The following is a 16,744-nucleotide window of genomic DNA, read 5'->3' on the forward strand; positions in this document are numbered from 1 at the left end:
GGAGGTTGTTTGCCTTTGTTGTTAAAGGCTTGTGTAGCTTAAGTTTCCTGCTGGCCAGGATTGTACACTATATTTTTGTACAATTTCTTTAATCAATATACTTTCTTACCTTCCAAAAAAAAAGAAGCATCAGTTTCAACCTTAAATGCTTTTGAAAAATCTAGCCCTGAACTCAAAGCCAACTTTAATTCTTCAAAAGCTTGCTGTTGTATATCATTCCATTTGAACACTCTCTTCTTCAATAATTAAGTCAAAGGTTTGTTGATATAGCCATAACCTCTAGTAAACTTTCTATAGGTAACCAGCCAACCCAAGAAACTTCTCAATTCCTTAACATTCTTAGGAATAGGCCAATTCCTAATAGCTTCAATCTTCCTAGGATCAAAGTGACCTAAATATTCAACCTTGTCGATAGCAAAACAACATTTACGCATCTTTGCATACAAAGTATGCTGGTTCATCAAATCAAAAACAACTTTAAGGTGAATCAAATTCTCCTTGAGAGACCTACTATAGATCAATATATCATCAAAGAAGACTAACACACATTTTCTTAGAAGTGGTCTGGAAATGTGATTCATCCAACTTTGAAAGGAAGCTGGGGCATTTGTAAGCCCAAATGGCATTACTTAAAACTCATAATGACCATTCTGGGTTTTAAATGCAGTATTGAACACATCACCATCATGAACTCTCAACTGATGATAACGAGCCCTTAGATCAATCTTACTAAACACCCATGACCCAGCTAGCTCAGGGGCTCCGTAAGGGGCCTTTGATGGGAGGATGAAGTATGCCTCAAGCAAATCCTCCAATTGTCTCTGGAGTTCGACCATTTCCGGGGGAGCCATGCGATAAGGGCTTCGTGTTGGGGGTTTCGCCCCTGAACCAGCTCGATCTCATGGTCCACCATCCTTCTAGGTGGGAGAACTTTTGGTAGATCTTTCGGGAGGAGATCCTGGAACTCTGTTAGTATCTCATCACATCTTCCTTCATTCCTGGCCAGTAGTACCCTATTCCTTTGGTGGCGGATCTGTTCGATCAGTTAGGGGATGCAGTGTATTTTACCAAGCTAGACTTGAAGTCTGGCTACCACCAAGTTCGCATTGCCAAAGGAGATGAACTAAAAACTGCTTGTGTGACGAGATACAGGGCATACGAATGGCTACTCATGCCTTTCGGATTGACGAATGCACCTGCTACTTTCTGTGTACTCTGATGAACCAAGTATTCCGATAATACTTAGAAAATTTTATGGTCATGCACTACGTGAAAAAATGTATTTGGCACCGGTTCAAACCCGGCCTAAGGCACCGGTTTGAACCGGTGCCTATTTGGGGGGTGCCAAAAAGGGGTTTAAAAAGGCACCGGTTCAAACCGGTGCCAAAACTTGAAATTGGCACCGGTTAACCGGTGCCAAAACTAGATTTTAAAAAATGTGGAATTGTTTTTGGCACCGGTTAACCGGTGCCAAAAGTGCCAAATATTATAATTTTTTTTTTTTTTTTTTTTTTTTAGAACAGCAAAAAATTAAAAATCTGACTTAAATTATTTAGAACATCAAAATATAGATTGAATTTCAATCAACATAATAAAAAATTTACAATATATAATCAAAACAATTTTACAATATAGATCAATACAGTAGTAGTTCAATTACAACAAGGAAAAAAAAATATCGAACAATTAATATAATTAAGCTTCCATCTTGCTCAATATAAAAAAAAAATTCAAACGATTAATATAATTACAACATATAAAAAAATTACAATATAAATAAAAAAATAAACATAATATTCTTGCTTCTTCCATTTAAGATCTAACTCAAGATACCTGCACCAATTAAAGCAAAAAAAAAACGATTAACCCAGAACATCATTTAAAAAATAAAATCCAGAAAAAATAAAAAATAAAATCGAATAAAATAAATATAAAAAATAAAATCGAATAAAATAAAAAAAAATCGAAAAATAAAAAAGAAAATCAGTTGGTAAGAAAAAAAAACCCAGAACATCATTTAAAAACCAAAATTGAACCCAGAAATTAAAAACCAAAATCGAAAATCTGAAAAAAAAAAAAAAAAAAAAAAAAAAAAAAAAAAAAAAAAAACTCAGAAAATAAAAAAATTTCGAATTTAAATCGAAAATTAAAAAAGAAAATCCCAAAACAAACCCAGAACAAATCTTGCATCTTTAACGGATCTAAATCAAGTAAAAAAAAATCAACAAACCCAAAAACGCATGCATTAACCCAGAAATCGAAAAACAAATCAAAATAAAAAAAAAAAACAATCGAAATTGAAAAAAAAAAAACCCTGAAATAGAAAAAAAAAACAAAAACGAAATCAAAAAAATTAACCCAGAAAAATTCACAAATCGAAAACACCCAGAAATCGAAATAGTTGAACTCGGAAAAAAATTGAAATCGAAAGAAAAATAAAAAACCCAGAAAAAATAAATAAATAAAAACGTAACAAAAAACCGAGAAATCGCTGAAAAAAAAATCAAAATCAATTGAAAGAAGAGTTTGAAATTAAGAAAATCAAAATCGAAAAACAAACTATTAAATTCGATTGAAAAACCTCAAAATCGATTGAAAAACCTCAAAATCCGTGTTGCATGTTGTTGTCTTCGAATTTTTTAGTGGTTTTCGAGTGATGATAGAAAGGAGGAAGAGATCCAGAAAGATAAATGAAGGAGAGGAGAGGAGAACGGCGACGTGAAAGAGGAGAGGAGAGGAGAGAGAAAGAGGAGGAGAGAGAAAGAGAGAGAAAGAGGAGAGGAGGCCGAATGAAATATTTAGGGTTTGGGGTAGATATAAGGGCGGTTTTTTTTTTAATATGTAAATGAACCGGTTCGTAAAGGCACCGGTTCAAACCGGTGCCCTTTTTATTATTGGCACCGGTTTGGGCTGAACCGGTGCCTTTTCCATTTGTGAAAAAACCCGCCCAATATTGGGCCGATTTTTGGCACCGGTTTGGCCTGAACCGGTGCCATATGGGGGGTGCCTAATGCTATTTTCTACTAGTGGTGTACCTTGATGATATTGTCGTCTACAACAAGACTTTTGAAGAGCACCTCGATCACCTAAGATTGGTCTTCGAGAAGTTGAGAGAACATCACCTGTTTGTGAAACGAGAAAAGTGTGCCTTTGCGCTGAAAGAAGTCGGATTTCTTGGACACTTTGTGGGGAAGGGTCGATTGAGGATGGACCCAAAGAAGATATGTGCTGTTCGCGATTGGAAAGATCCCAAGAACCCCTCTGAATTGCGATCCTTTCTACGACTGGCGAACTATTATAGAAGATTTATCAAGGGATACTCAGAGATCGCAAGTCCCCTCACCGACCTATTGAGGAAAGAAAGTCGTTGGGAATGGTCAGGGCCACAGAAGGAAGCTTTCCAGAAGTTGAAAGAAGCAGTGGTGAAGGAGCCGGTCCTTGCCCTTCCAGACATCACCAAACCATTTGTGGTCGAGACGGATGCTTCAGATTTTGCAATAGGAGGAGTGCTCCTCCAAGAAGGGCATCATATTGCATTCGAAAGCAGGAAGCTGAATAATGCTGAGAGGAGGTATGCGGCAAAGGAAAAGGAGCTACTAGCCATTGTGCACTGCCTAAGGGGATGGAGGCACTACTTGTTGGGATCAAAGTTCACCGTCCGCACAGACAACACCGCGGCGAGTTACTTTCTCACCCTTGGTCCGTGTTGCTGTATGCTCACGAACCTCCCTCGCTTTAGGCTTGCGTCCTTGTCGCCATTAGACAAGAGCGCGCCGCACGATCTGGTGTTAAAACACTCGGACCGTGACAGTAAGCTCATCTACTACAGGAATTCAAAACTTGTCCTTCACTGTCTTCTTATTAAGCTCCCTATAATCCACACATAGCCTCCAAGTCCTATCTTTCTTCCCCACCAAAATAACTGGAGAGGCAAAACGGTGCAGCTGAATTATGCCTTGATCAAGCATTTCTTGGCTTCCTGCTCCAATTTTTCAATGATATCACTTTGAGCTAAAGGATACTTGTAGGGACTGTACTTACTGGATTTGTCGCAAATTCTAAAGGAATTCTATGATCAAAAACTCCCCTAGTGGTGGCAGAGACTTAGGTTCCTAAAAAATGTCCTTATATTCTTGCAAAAGTTCAGCCACAACAGCAGGATCACTAGAAACCTCAGTATTACAGCAAAAAATTCCAGAAGTGTCCTGTTCATAGGATATATAGTTGTACAGGTTGATTGAGTAACTTTTCAGTATTCTGACTCATAGAAACAAGGTCTTTTAGGTTTCTCACCCTGTTAAACATGGTGTTCACCATGATAATCAAATTCCATGATCAACTTCTTGAAATTCTAATTTACAGTTCCAAGTGTACTAAGCCATTTTACTTCAAGCACCATATCACAATTTCCTAAGGAAATAAGAAGCATATCAGACTAGTGACCATACAAAATCCTTACATACACTCTAACATGCCAAATGATTCCCATCTGCAACAGTGACAACTTAGGGAGAAATTCTTTCAGTCTGTAACCCCAAATGTTTTGCTACTTCCAAATCAAAAAAATTGTGTACTCCTGAATCAACAAGTATATGTAAAGGTTTCTTCCAAACAAATCCAATAACTCTCATAGTCTGAAAATTGTGATTTCCACTCAAAGAATTCATGGAGATATGAGGTTCCATATTCTCCAAATCATTACCCAAGGTATGATCAACTTCTGCCATATCTTCCCCATCACTTTCATCTTCTCTAAGTATCTCAACTAAAAACAATTGGGTTTGTTTAAGTGGGCATTTGTGAATTGTGATTCCTCTCATAGGGCTGATCACAAAAATAACACAACCCCTTGAGTTATTTTTCCCTCCTTTCTGCTGCAGTAAGGGTGGTATGGGGTTTCTGAGAAGTTTTGCTAGGTTGAAAAGGAACCATAGCTCCAGAGTTTACAGTGCTGGGTTTTGAGGTGAAAGTAGCAGGAAAGGAAGTCTTAGAACTGTATGAATTGTAAGGTTTATCCACATTCTTAGCTGCCTCTAAACTTTCCTCCTATAATTTAGCAAACTCAACAGCTTCTGCTAGAGTCTGAGGCTTAAAAAGGGCTTAACATTAAATTTAGACCCCAATAAAACTTGCAAGTAAGAATAGTTAACCCATGATTCTGTGCAACATCAAAAGATGTCAACTCCTCAAAATCATCAACATAAGATTCTATTGTACCCACTTGCTGCAATTTATTAAAATTCTCTATTGCATTATCAGATTTAGAATCTTTAAATCTAGCAGCTAAGTCAACCACAAATTCAGTCCAATCAACATTACTCCTCCCAGCCAAATAACTAGCTACCCATACTTCAGCCTTTTCAATCATATTCAAGCTAGCTAGATCTACTTTCTGTTCATCACAAATCTTGCACAACTTTAAATACTTGTTGCATTTCTTGATCCACATTCTACAATTCATGCCATCAAACTTAGGAAACTCGAGTTTAGGAACATACCCAAGAGTCCTGTTGGATTGGACCCTGCATCAGCAGCTCTCACTGGAGGTGATTTCTGCCCCCAACTTCATCCAGTTTCGCACTCAAATCATGCATCATCTTCAACACGCGTTCTTGAAAAATCGAGCTAACTTTATGCTGCTCACCCAGTCGCAATTCAAGCTCCTTAACTTGCTGCTCAACAAACACCATTCTTTTGACAGTAATCAGTGCCAGAATTCGATTTCAAGAATCTAAAACTTTTGAATGAAAAACGAATTTCAATCGATTTGGGTATTTTCAAGAGATTGGAGCTCTTGAAATGAGTTTGCTTGATACCAATGTAACAGTACACAAGGTGTGAACTGGAATCTCACTCTAAATTCACTAAGAACAAGTGAAATCAATGAAGGAACTCCATTGATGAGCTGAGAAGAATACAAGGTTTTACAGAGAGAATGTTGCGGAAGAAGAAAGGGATTTTTATTTGACAAGTCAAAAATGATTGAATGAGTTTAATACAATGATTACAGGTATTTATACCTTGTAAAAGACTTAGAATCAATCAATCAATCTAAGCCTTAATCCCATAAGTGGGGTCGGCTAACATGAACCAAATTTAATTATTCCTTGTAATCATCGACATAAATCTAACAACCTGTCATACTAATAACATGTTAAAACTAACTTTGCTGACTCAACATAGCTTACAACTAACTAATACCTCCTATTACAGAATCAGGGTGCTAAAATTCTCATCATTCAAGGAAGCAGCAATTTGTGGTTTCCACTGTGTTCTGAAGAGCAAGATGCTTTACAAGAAGGCAGTTGATAAATTAAAGACCTATGAAGATTTAGGTCGTTGCAATTCTCTGACAAGCCAAGGTTCAGATGGGTCTGGCTTAACTTCTATGAGGGACATGACCAGTACTCGAACTCCTTCAATAGAAAGATGCAGGGATCGCTAACCTCTCCGGTGTAAAGGTCGTAAGGCATTGATCATCCTGGCTCAGGAAGCAATGCAAAACCTAAATCTCGGAGCGCTAAAAAGCTCCAGCATCTGATCGTGAAAGGGTTGCTGCTTCACCTATGATCTTAAACAGAAAACACATATATCCCTCTCCAACTCCACTTCACTCTTCTGGCATTGCGATTCCTAGCGCTGGGACACTGAATAACAGAGGTTTGCTGCATGAAATTTTGCAATATTCTTCTGCTTGCTATAATATCTGATGTGTTTATCTCTACTCTCATATATAGTAGATGTCAAGCAAATTAAAGATGGCCCATGCACTGGAAAAAAAGGCTTTCATGCTCCAGAGGTAAGACTACTAAATTTATAATGTTGTACTGTCTATGGTGCGCGCTTCTGTATTATGTAGCTCTCCAAGACTTTCCGTAATGTCACTGTGTGCGTTAGCGAGTTAGACAAGGAGTACCTTTCGAAATAATTAAGTGTTCCTATTCTGTCAATATGTTCTTGGAAGTAAATTTTTGCTTGCAAAGGTATGGTGGGAAATGCCAAATTAATTATACGTACTAAATATACATCCTTCGGTTAAATGAGTTGCATGTAATGATTATTTATTCTATCAGCAGGTATACATAACATATATAATTATAGGCTAGGCTCAATTTTTTTATGCTGTGAGGATCGTTAGTATACATGCATCTATTACACCATAAATCATTGAACTAGATACTTAATTCTCTATATATTTACAGGTCTTGCTTAGATCTTTGCATCAAGGTCCTAAGTTTGATGTTTAGTCAGCCGGTGTACCCTTACTTGACAAGTGGAGAAATGCCTTTCACGATGACCCAGAACAGTAAAGCATTTTCTTTCTTTGTTGTCCAAGCATGTATTTGTAGGTCACCAATAAGCTTTGTCTCGTTTGTGTTAATCATTGTAGAAACATGGAGGACATAGTAAACCTATTGGGCAATGAGGAGCTGTGGGAAGTGGCGAAGTTACTGCGAATCTTTCTTACAAGAGGTAAATTAATCATATCTATTCTTGAATCAATTCCATAGTTTTAATAATGAGATAAATTTGGTTGTTCAAGCATATGAATACTTACACTTTTAATGGCCAAATTTCATTGCAGGAACTTCTGATTATAGGTTTCTTATGCTCAATGACAGTAAGGGATTGGTGTATAACAAACACAAGGAGACCATATCTCCTTGATGTTTTCCCTGATTTGCTTTTTGATCTACTTTCCGAGATTAAGGATCAGTGCTCAAGAAGCTCTTGATCTTGAGTTCTTTATTCCATGTCATGATGTCAGATCACACATAAGTAGATATTATTGAAATGTGATCAATACCTGAATTCTACGAGCACATCGTTGCCTTTTAAGTGAATCTGTAAGACTTCCTAGAGACAAACTAGTTGATCCTGCAAATTTCTGAAGAAGCTCATTGTCAGTTTAGTTGTATAGTGATATCCAAAATAGGTTATTGGCTGACTTCCTGACTGATTTAAGCAATACAAGAATACTACTATATGCAGGATTTTGGTGCCATTGCAGTAATTTTATGGCTTGTTCTGCACAAGAGATGTGTTATCTGAGGGAATGTCCGACTAGTCCAAGTAAATGAGTCTACATGACCTAGCATGTTTATAATTACCAATGGTACAGAAAATCAGAGGAAAAGCCCCTGTATGTTAACAGATTTCATGAACATGCTAGGCTTAGGCTCTACGCTCTTGCTGACACCTATCTAATGATCCAATGCAGTAATTCTTCAATAAGAGTATGAAATCTGTTGAAGAAGAGACATTCATACCTAGTAGAAATTTAATTCATTGGCAATATTATGCATCAGACGTGTTTAGCTAAAGTGCTAAATCCAGCCATTAATGATGTTTCATGTTGTCCACATAGCTTGTGCAATTGGTACACTATTGTGAGCGGGAATGTTTGTGTGGTGGTTTCAGCTGTAAGAGAGGTCATTTATATTCTAGTTTAATCCTACATTTCCATTTATATTTTCCTAAATCAATTGAGGTGCTTTGGCAAATGATGTCTTCACAGGTTCTCATATTAGTGATGATTGCATGAGATAAAGGTCCCTTATTTTATCAAACTCGTCCTGAATTATGTTAGTTTACTCCAGAATTGTTGTCTCAACATGCTAGATGACTGCAACACATAACTAACTACTTCGTATAATAATTGAACAGGCATCAATGAAAACATGAAAACTTCAATCACAGGAAGAAACCTCAGGAAGAAACCTCATCTAACATATGAAACATGAGGCAAGAAGAAAAACAGGGATTAAAAAGAGAGAAGAAAAGGCCACCATTGCAGATAATCTCTGATGTTTGATACCCACAAAAGGAAGAAGCGCAGAAACCTAAACCGCTTGAATAACTAAGGAATTGGTACACAATGTTGTATCATTACAAAATATTCTGAAAGTTTTTTAACAGAAGTACTCAATTCCCAATTAGAAGATCAAAACACTTGGCATATCCACTATATAATCCCACAATAATTTATAACACTAAAAAGTATTATCAATTGCCTGCTTCTTCCCCTCCATGGCTGCTCACTTCTTGTTGAACAAGACTAGATTCTCCTTCACCGCTCACACGACAATCATGTGGAACAACAGCAACCACTACGGAATCCATGGCAACCCGACCAAGACCTAAGCCTTTCTCTTCTGGAAGAGTAGAAATATTGCGAAATGAAGTTCCATAGGAGTTTTGATACTCCCAAAATGGCAACCCATCACCTTCTTGAACCCCATGCCCAGTTACAACCACACAATGAGATTCAACCTTCCGATCTCTGTCTTCAAATCCTGGTGGACTTGACACATACACAAAATCCCGGCTCTCTTGAAGTCTTGTTTGATAGAAATGATCCCGCATGGCGAACCTAATCACAAAGGGCCCATTATCTTCTAACTCAGTAACCAATTTCCTATCAACATCAGCCCTATCAGACTCGTCAAGACGACTAATAAAACTTGCTTTTGTAGCCTTCACAACTCCATTACTTTCCCTCAATATATATAATGCCTTGCTCATTAGTTTTTTCAAATATTTGTTGCATTATACGAAGAGATTGATCTTTTTGACCTTTAGGAATATTGTGTCTAGCGGTAGAAACAATATGCTCCCTTGACCAACACTTCTTTGTTTCAAGACATTTGTTCAATTTTGCACGATAATACATAGCTCGAGTATACGAATGATTAATGCAAGTTCCCTCTGCATTAATTGAGCAACATAATGAATCAATCAAAATTTGTAAAAACAAAATGATTATTCAAATAGCAAAAGATTTCAAAAATTGATTAAAAATACTCCATAAAAAGATTATCATACCTCTTCCCTGATTTAGGGCAGGTTCAAGAAGACTACAAGAAACGATGGACTTCCTTCTTCTCTTGTTTCTAGGGTCAATTGTTGAATAGCTCCACAATTGACCCTCCACCCTCTTCCTTTTTGCTCTAGTTAGCATACTTTTTATAAAATGCACACTTTAATCAGAATAAATTTAATCAATTAGAGCAACCATACAAACCTAAGATGTGAACAACAACCCACTGTGGGAGAAAGCATTTAAAATCCAAACTATATCCAATAACCCACAAGTTTAAACCATGAAGTCTTGATAAAACAAAGAACCAAGATAGAACTAGAGTACAGACAACCATACAAACCAGAATATAACTTTTGAGAGTCATTTGGTCAGTTTTGGAAAGAAAAGGGCAGTAGATCGTCTGAAAATAAAGGATTAACAAAGATAAAAATCTAAAAGTACATAATCGAATTCAAGGGAACCACCAACAGAAAGTTGGGAGAAAGCACAGTAAGAATATTCATTTGAATAACTATTTAGCCATGAAGGTCCAAAGATGACATGTTGATACCATTAAAGGTTGATATGGGCCAGCATTTTCTGTCCCTAACTGAAGTCTAAATGCAATGGTTGTGAGACTTGTGACTTTTTTGAGCTGAAAACAATTGTTTTTCCCTCTCAAACAACAACAATAGAAGCAATGTGTTTGACAACAAACACTCTACTTAACATTTCCCAAAATGGTTTGCTATGTGTTTGACAACAAAGCAATGTTGCCAATATATGAGTTTACAGCTTTACACATATCATCTACTACAACCGATATTATACATATTTGTTCAAATAAATAACCCAAAACCTAAACAACATGATGCACTGCAACTAGAATAAACTCTACAATCACATTTCATTGAAAAAATCTAAAATTAGTATCACATCTAACTGCAAATTTTAATTAATCCATTCGTTTCATAATAATTGACACCTATAGACTATTTTATAACTTTGACCCTCTTTTTTTTTATTTATGACGCAAAGCGATAAAAAGTAAGTTGTTAGATTTACATTATTGTATATTTTTGGAATATCAAATCTTTAAATTTTTACTACTCTACATAATTAAGTAAAAGGTAGGGAGCCTTCAAAAAAAAAGTAAAAGGTAGGGAAGACAATTGGGAATTTGGGACCAACATCCAAGTCCCCACTTCCCAATTCCAAAAATAAACTCGGCTAATCAGATTAATTATACCTTGAAAACATAAATCATTCTTTAAAAAACAACATTATCAGCCTGAAAATCTTAATCCTAACGACGGGGTTGGCTACATGAATTATAATCCAAGAATAACCAAAATTTAATGAACTATATCAACTAAAATTCAGACGTGGATCACAACAATAATAAGCAAGGATTATAATATTATTCCTAATCTCACTAATTCCACTTCAAATAAAAAAATCAATCAAACAAAACAAAAAGATGAAAAACATATACCTGAATCAAATCACCAGAAATATCAGCACAAAGAGAATGCTCCTCCAAAGGCAAAACCCTAATAGTAACACCCACAATTCCAACCAACGACTTAATCTTCTCTTCTCCCTTCATCGTCAAAAATCAATGTAAGAAAAATAGAGATACAAGCAGTAATAAAGAGAGGAAAGTAGATTTTTCAGCTTGGTAATTGTGCTATAGGCCTAAAGCTAGCGCCTTTTTCCCTTTGTAGAAATGAGATTGTGTAAATTTCACCTTTATTTACAAAAATGTTAATCAATTAAATTCATAAGTTAAAAATTTTGGGGTGATTAAATCAGATTTAGAAAGATAAGACTGTTGATTAAATGGTAATAAACATTACATGATAATATGAGAAAGAAGAACTTTAGTAAAATTCAAGAAGAAGACATAATAAGGAAATTAACAAAGAATATTTACCTGATATATGATATGTGAAAAATCTGAGGATGAGGTTTAGGGTTTTAGCTTAGTTCTTCTCTTCTTCTCTAATATGTGCCTAAAGTTTGGGGAATGCTATTGTTACTTGGGCTATTACATAGTAGTGTAAATTTAGGCTTGAATTTTTGGTATGAAGTTTACAGTGTTTGTTTTAGTTTAGACAAGTTCAATTCATTTTTACACTACATTTTAATTTGGTTCAATTATATAAGACTTTAAACCCTCACTTAAATCACTATAGTTACCTCACTAAAATTTCAATATGTTTGATGTAGAGTTAAATTGGAAACACACTAGCCAACCACAACAATTTAGACAAAATTATACTAAGAGTAATATTATAGTTATTTATTATATATCTATACTAGTAGTTCTAAATTCACAATTATAAATTCAAATACATACAACTATACAAGTACCTACTTTTAAAATTAAGGTTGTGTTCTTTAGAGCTAAAAGAATTGAATAGAGCTGTACTAAAATGTATTGTAAAAATGAACTAACAAAAAATTGAATTAAGCTAAAGTAAACGAAAAATGAGTTGAAAAGAATTGGGCATTTTACTTACGATCAAGGTAGTGATTTATAAGCCACAGCCACCCAAAAAGTAAATTTATCCTCACCACATGGGCGGATCTAGGGGGGGTTCAAGGGGGTTCATTGAACCCCCAGATTTTTTGAAAAAAAATTATAAGTTTTGATTTTTTTTTTTTAATTTTTTTTAAAAAAAAAAAGAAAAAAAAAATGAGTTTAAAATAAATTTTTGTGAAGTAAATAAACAAATATGTAACTTTGGCACATTGGTAAGGGAGTAACTAATAGAGTAGTGAGGCTCCTCTTGATCATGGGTTCGAGACCAACCACCCTCATTTTTTTGGTTTTTTTTTTTTTTTTTTTTCCTTTCGATTTCTTCCGTTGTTCTTCATGAGTTAGTCCATAGTTGGGTCAATAATTTTAGGAGTAATATGTTGGTCATTTTGTTAAGTTAGAGAGTCAAATGAATTTAGAAGTTAATGAGTTTATTTAGTGGGTTTAATCATGGCATTATACTTTCAGTTTTCTAGCTTATTATTTGTTGTTTGTTAGCCTACATATATGGGCCAATATGGCTCTTGTATTCGGTGAATTAAGCATGAAGAAATATTATTGAGTTCTTTATTTTACTTGCTTTATACTTATCTAATATTATTATTGTTTTTATCCTTTAGTACGTATTAGTTTCAACAGTCCTCTTATTCCTCTGCTCCTCTTAATTCTTAAATCTTTATTTGTTTGCAAATTAGTGACAATTAGATTAATTATTGATTTGTTTAATTAGTTTTGATATATTGTTGACGTACAAATTGAATTTAGAAACTTAGAATTTAAAATTTTTACTTGGTCTTTTAATTGATAATTAGAAAAATTTTACATTGTCAAATTTGTGTTTATTGGGAACTTCGATTTTTTTGCTATATAATTATAGATTTATCATTTATAGAAATAGTAATGTTTTTTTTTTTTTTTTAATCAAAGAAATAGTAATGTTTTAGCACGCTTTCAAAGTATAAAACTCAAATAATGCTTTTGTAGGTTTTTTTTTTTTTTAATTTTATTTTTATTTATTATTTTGTCACTGTTTAATCCATCCATTTGTAATAAAAAATTTGAACTTATATATTGAATATCTAATATATAATTTAAGAGTTATTTTAACAACTTCTCACCACATCACTTCAAAACCCAATTCCTCAAATCTCATTCAATCCCTTTTTGTTTTCCTTTTTTTTTTTTTTTTGCCCCTACAAATAACTTCCACATGTCATTTTTTAAAAAATAAATTAAAAAAACCCTCAAAAAACTTCCACTGTTATTTTTCCTAATAACACACACTACTAAAAAAAAAACTACCAACGTAGTATTTTATTATATTACCCAATTTCTTTTTAAAAACACCAATATTACAATAATTGCACATTATTTTCCAAAATTATGTGTACTTTTTTTTTTAGTAATATCGCTACTATAAGTTCCACTATTTACCTCTTTAAAAAATCTTCCAATTGTTTATTTATATGATTTAAAATCAGTTAACTACCTTATTATTAATTCAATAATCATCGAAACAAAAGATACATACATAATTTTTTTATGTGACAACAAATTTTTTATTTTTTTTTTTTTTTTTTTGGCGACAAACAGACTGGAGTTACCCCTATAATATTGATGGAGTAACCCTCTATAATACAAAACACATAACCCTTATAACATTGGCGCATGTTTTTTCAAAATTATGTGTACTTTTTTTTTTTAAGTAATATCGCTACTATAAGTTTCACTATTTACCTCTTTAGAAATTCTTCCAATTGTTTATTTATATTTTTTAAAATCAGTTAACTACCTTATTATTAATTCAATAATCATCGAAACAAAAGATACATACATAATGTTTTTTATGTGACAACATGGTTTTTTTTTTTCCGACAAACAGACTGGAGTAACCCCTATAATATTGACGAAGTAACCCTCTATAACACAAAACACATAACCCTTATAACATTGGCGGGATAACAACAATAATTGAACGGGTAACCCTTATAACATTGACAGAGTAACCCCTATAACACTGATAAAGTAACTTCTATAATATCTAGCTACACGGAGTATCCAGACACATAAAAGAGTCAGTTGCTATAGCACAAACAACTTCATGTATTTAAAATATATTTTTGTTATTATATTTTTGTAATGTCTTTCTGTAAAATATATACCCCGTGCATTTTGCACGGGTACACTCTAGTTTAATTAATATATGAGCATCGTTTGTTTTTTAAGATTCCGAACCCACAGTTCGGAATTCCTGGATACGCCACTGCCTCACCATACAATCCTTCACAACTCATAAGTTGAATTAGCTAGCTCATGCAATACAACGATAACTTTTACTTGTATTTTACTTACGTAAATGGTAACTTATAACTTCAGGCTCGTTTGGCATTGCTGTGATTTTCTTTTTTTGGTTTTTTGTTTATTAAAAGTATATGATATATGTCACATAATGAATAAAAAATTATTTAAACTTATTAAAATCATAATAATTTTGAAAACTGACAACAAAAAAGTGGAAACAACTTTTTCTTGTTTTCTGTTTTGGTTTTTAGTTTTCAAAAAAACAGGAAACTGAAAACCAAAAATGGTGCCAAACAAGCCCTTTTTTATTGGTTTTCTACAATAGATCCCTACTAAATACTATATGCAATCAAATTATGCAATTAACATGTACTACCTCCGATTTTTCTAAGTTGCAACTTTGGGGTATTATTTGAGAGATATACAGTAAAATATTCTAAAGTTGTAACTACAAAAAATCAGAGGTAGTATATACTCCGCGTTTTACTATGTTTTTATTAAGATTTGCCTACCATTTTCCTCACTTTTCCCCATTTACACATTTTTCTCTCAAATTTATTCTTACTTTTTAACTTCACTCCCATTATAATAATGCATTATTCCTAAATTTTCCCCTTAAATAGTAGCTCCACTAATCACAATAAAAGCTCCACTAATCACAATAAAACAGAGGGAGTATAATATATTACCAACCATAACTTGAGAGCATCTCTTGTAAATATATACCTAGTTAATTAAAGGATGCAAGACAATCAAATATGTTGTTAAATTGTGTGCCTTTTAAAAATTGTATCTTTATTGTTGTTTGTAGCAAAAGTAATGGATAAAGAGGATAACAATTAGTATAAGTGGAAAAACAAAGATAACTAGAAAGTTAAGGAAACAATTATTTCCTCCATTCTTTTTTAAGGTGCTACATTATGATCAAAATGCACAATTTTGATTAAGTGTTGTATCTAAAAAAACAGAGAAAGTAAGAAAATAGTAGTGACATGTGGAAATACTACCATTACCATGGCCGTGGCGTGTCAAAATTCAAAAATTGACCATGATCGGCAGTGAAATTTCCCAATACCAATACCATATGGGGCTTTGGGCAAAAAATTGGTTAAAAAGATCACCTGTTGCTCATGTTGTCTTAGGTGACAGCAATGCGTCTTTCTAGTGGTGCTATCAAGGCTAGTCGTAGCACAGATGGGTGGGCATCATGATGGTGACAGTGGTGGTGCCATGGCAGCGTAAGTAAAGGAGTAGCATCATCATCAAAGTACTTAGGATAAACTTTAAACTTCAGCCCGATAGAGTAGGTATGATTCAGAGGGAGCATCAAATATGTGGAATGGGAACATTGGTATGTACTTAGGATATAAAATACTCATGTCCAACAAAGAGGATAGAAAAACATACAATCAAAGAGAAGGAAAATCTAATACTAGTATAATACGTCAGTAGAAATTTGCAAAATTACAAGAGTTTTCATTTTATCTCATTTTATCATTATCATCTCATTTTAATTTAATTTGCAAAATTAGAAATTTGAATTAACATCATTTTTCACTTGATGTAAAACAATTTTCCATCGAAAGCAAAAGTGTTCTTATTCATCCTTTCCCTTTCCCTTCAACTTGTTTTCCCATTGTATTGTAAAATGTTGAACATGAATATTCATTTTACATTCTGCCAAACGAAGTCAACATTATTCTAAAGGGATGTGGTATTCAATATTCATGCCTTCCGATATGATATTGGGATTTTGGCACTCCTTGGTGTGCTAAGAGTACAGAAAATCATACTCACCTGGTCAAAGTGTTAAAATATATACCTTCTCAAACTGTTTTATATTTGCTATATTACCCTGTTATATTAGACTATAACTAAAACGAAGGTAGATTAAAGTGGTGATAAAGAGCATGAGGTTATTATATGTGGAGGGGACAAAAATAGTATGGGTGAGGAAAAAGGAAAGGAAGAGGAATATATTCCACCTTATAAAAAGTGGGTAACTAAGGGCATGTTCTCGTCATCTTAATTTCAACAGTTCAATTCAGCTTCAATAAGTTCAGTTAAGTTCTTATCTTAATTTTTCTCTCTCATAA

General features: G+C 34.0%; 1 long non-coding RNA gene and 1 pseudogene across 2 annotated transcripts; one reads left to right on the forward strand and one right to left on the reverse strand.

Annotated features, from left to right (window-relative positions):
* Window positions 1–6,151: 6,151 nt before the first annotated feature.
* LOC145639844 (uncharacterized) lies at window positions 6,152–8,426 on the forward strand (annotated as a pseudogene). The gene is made up of 5 exons (XR_014114936.1): window positions 6,152–6,660; window positions 6,738–6,799; window positions 7,203–7,306; window positions 7,391–7,473; window positions 7,586–8,426. The product of XR_014114936.1 is annotated as an uncharacterized LOC145639844 (transcript).
* A 305-nt stretch (window positions 8,427–8,731) lies between these two features.
* LOC145640772 (uncharacterized) lies at window positions 8,732–11,921 on the reverse strand. The gene is made up of 4 exons (XR_014114971.1): window positions 11,739–11,921; window positions 11,298–11,405; window positions 9,826–9,962; window positions 8,732–9,708 (listed from the first exon to the last, which is right to left on the reverse strand). It is a non-coding gene; the product is annotated as an uncharacterized LOC145640772 (long non-coding RNA).
* Window positions 11,922–16,744: the final 4,823 nt, after the last annotated feature.

This window comes from Chenopodium album, chromosome 7, assembly GCF_948465745.1.
Source record: "Chenopodium album chromosome 7, dcCheAlbu1.1, whole genome shotgun sequence".
Classification (NCBI taxonomy): Eukaryota; Viridiplantae; Streptophyta; class Magnoliopsida; order Caryophyllales; family Amaranthaceae; genus Chenopodium; species Chenopodium album.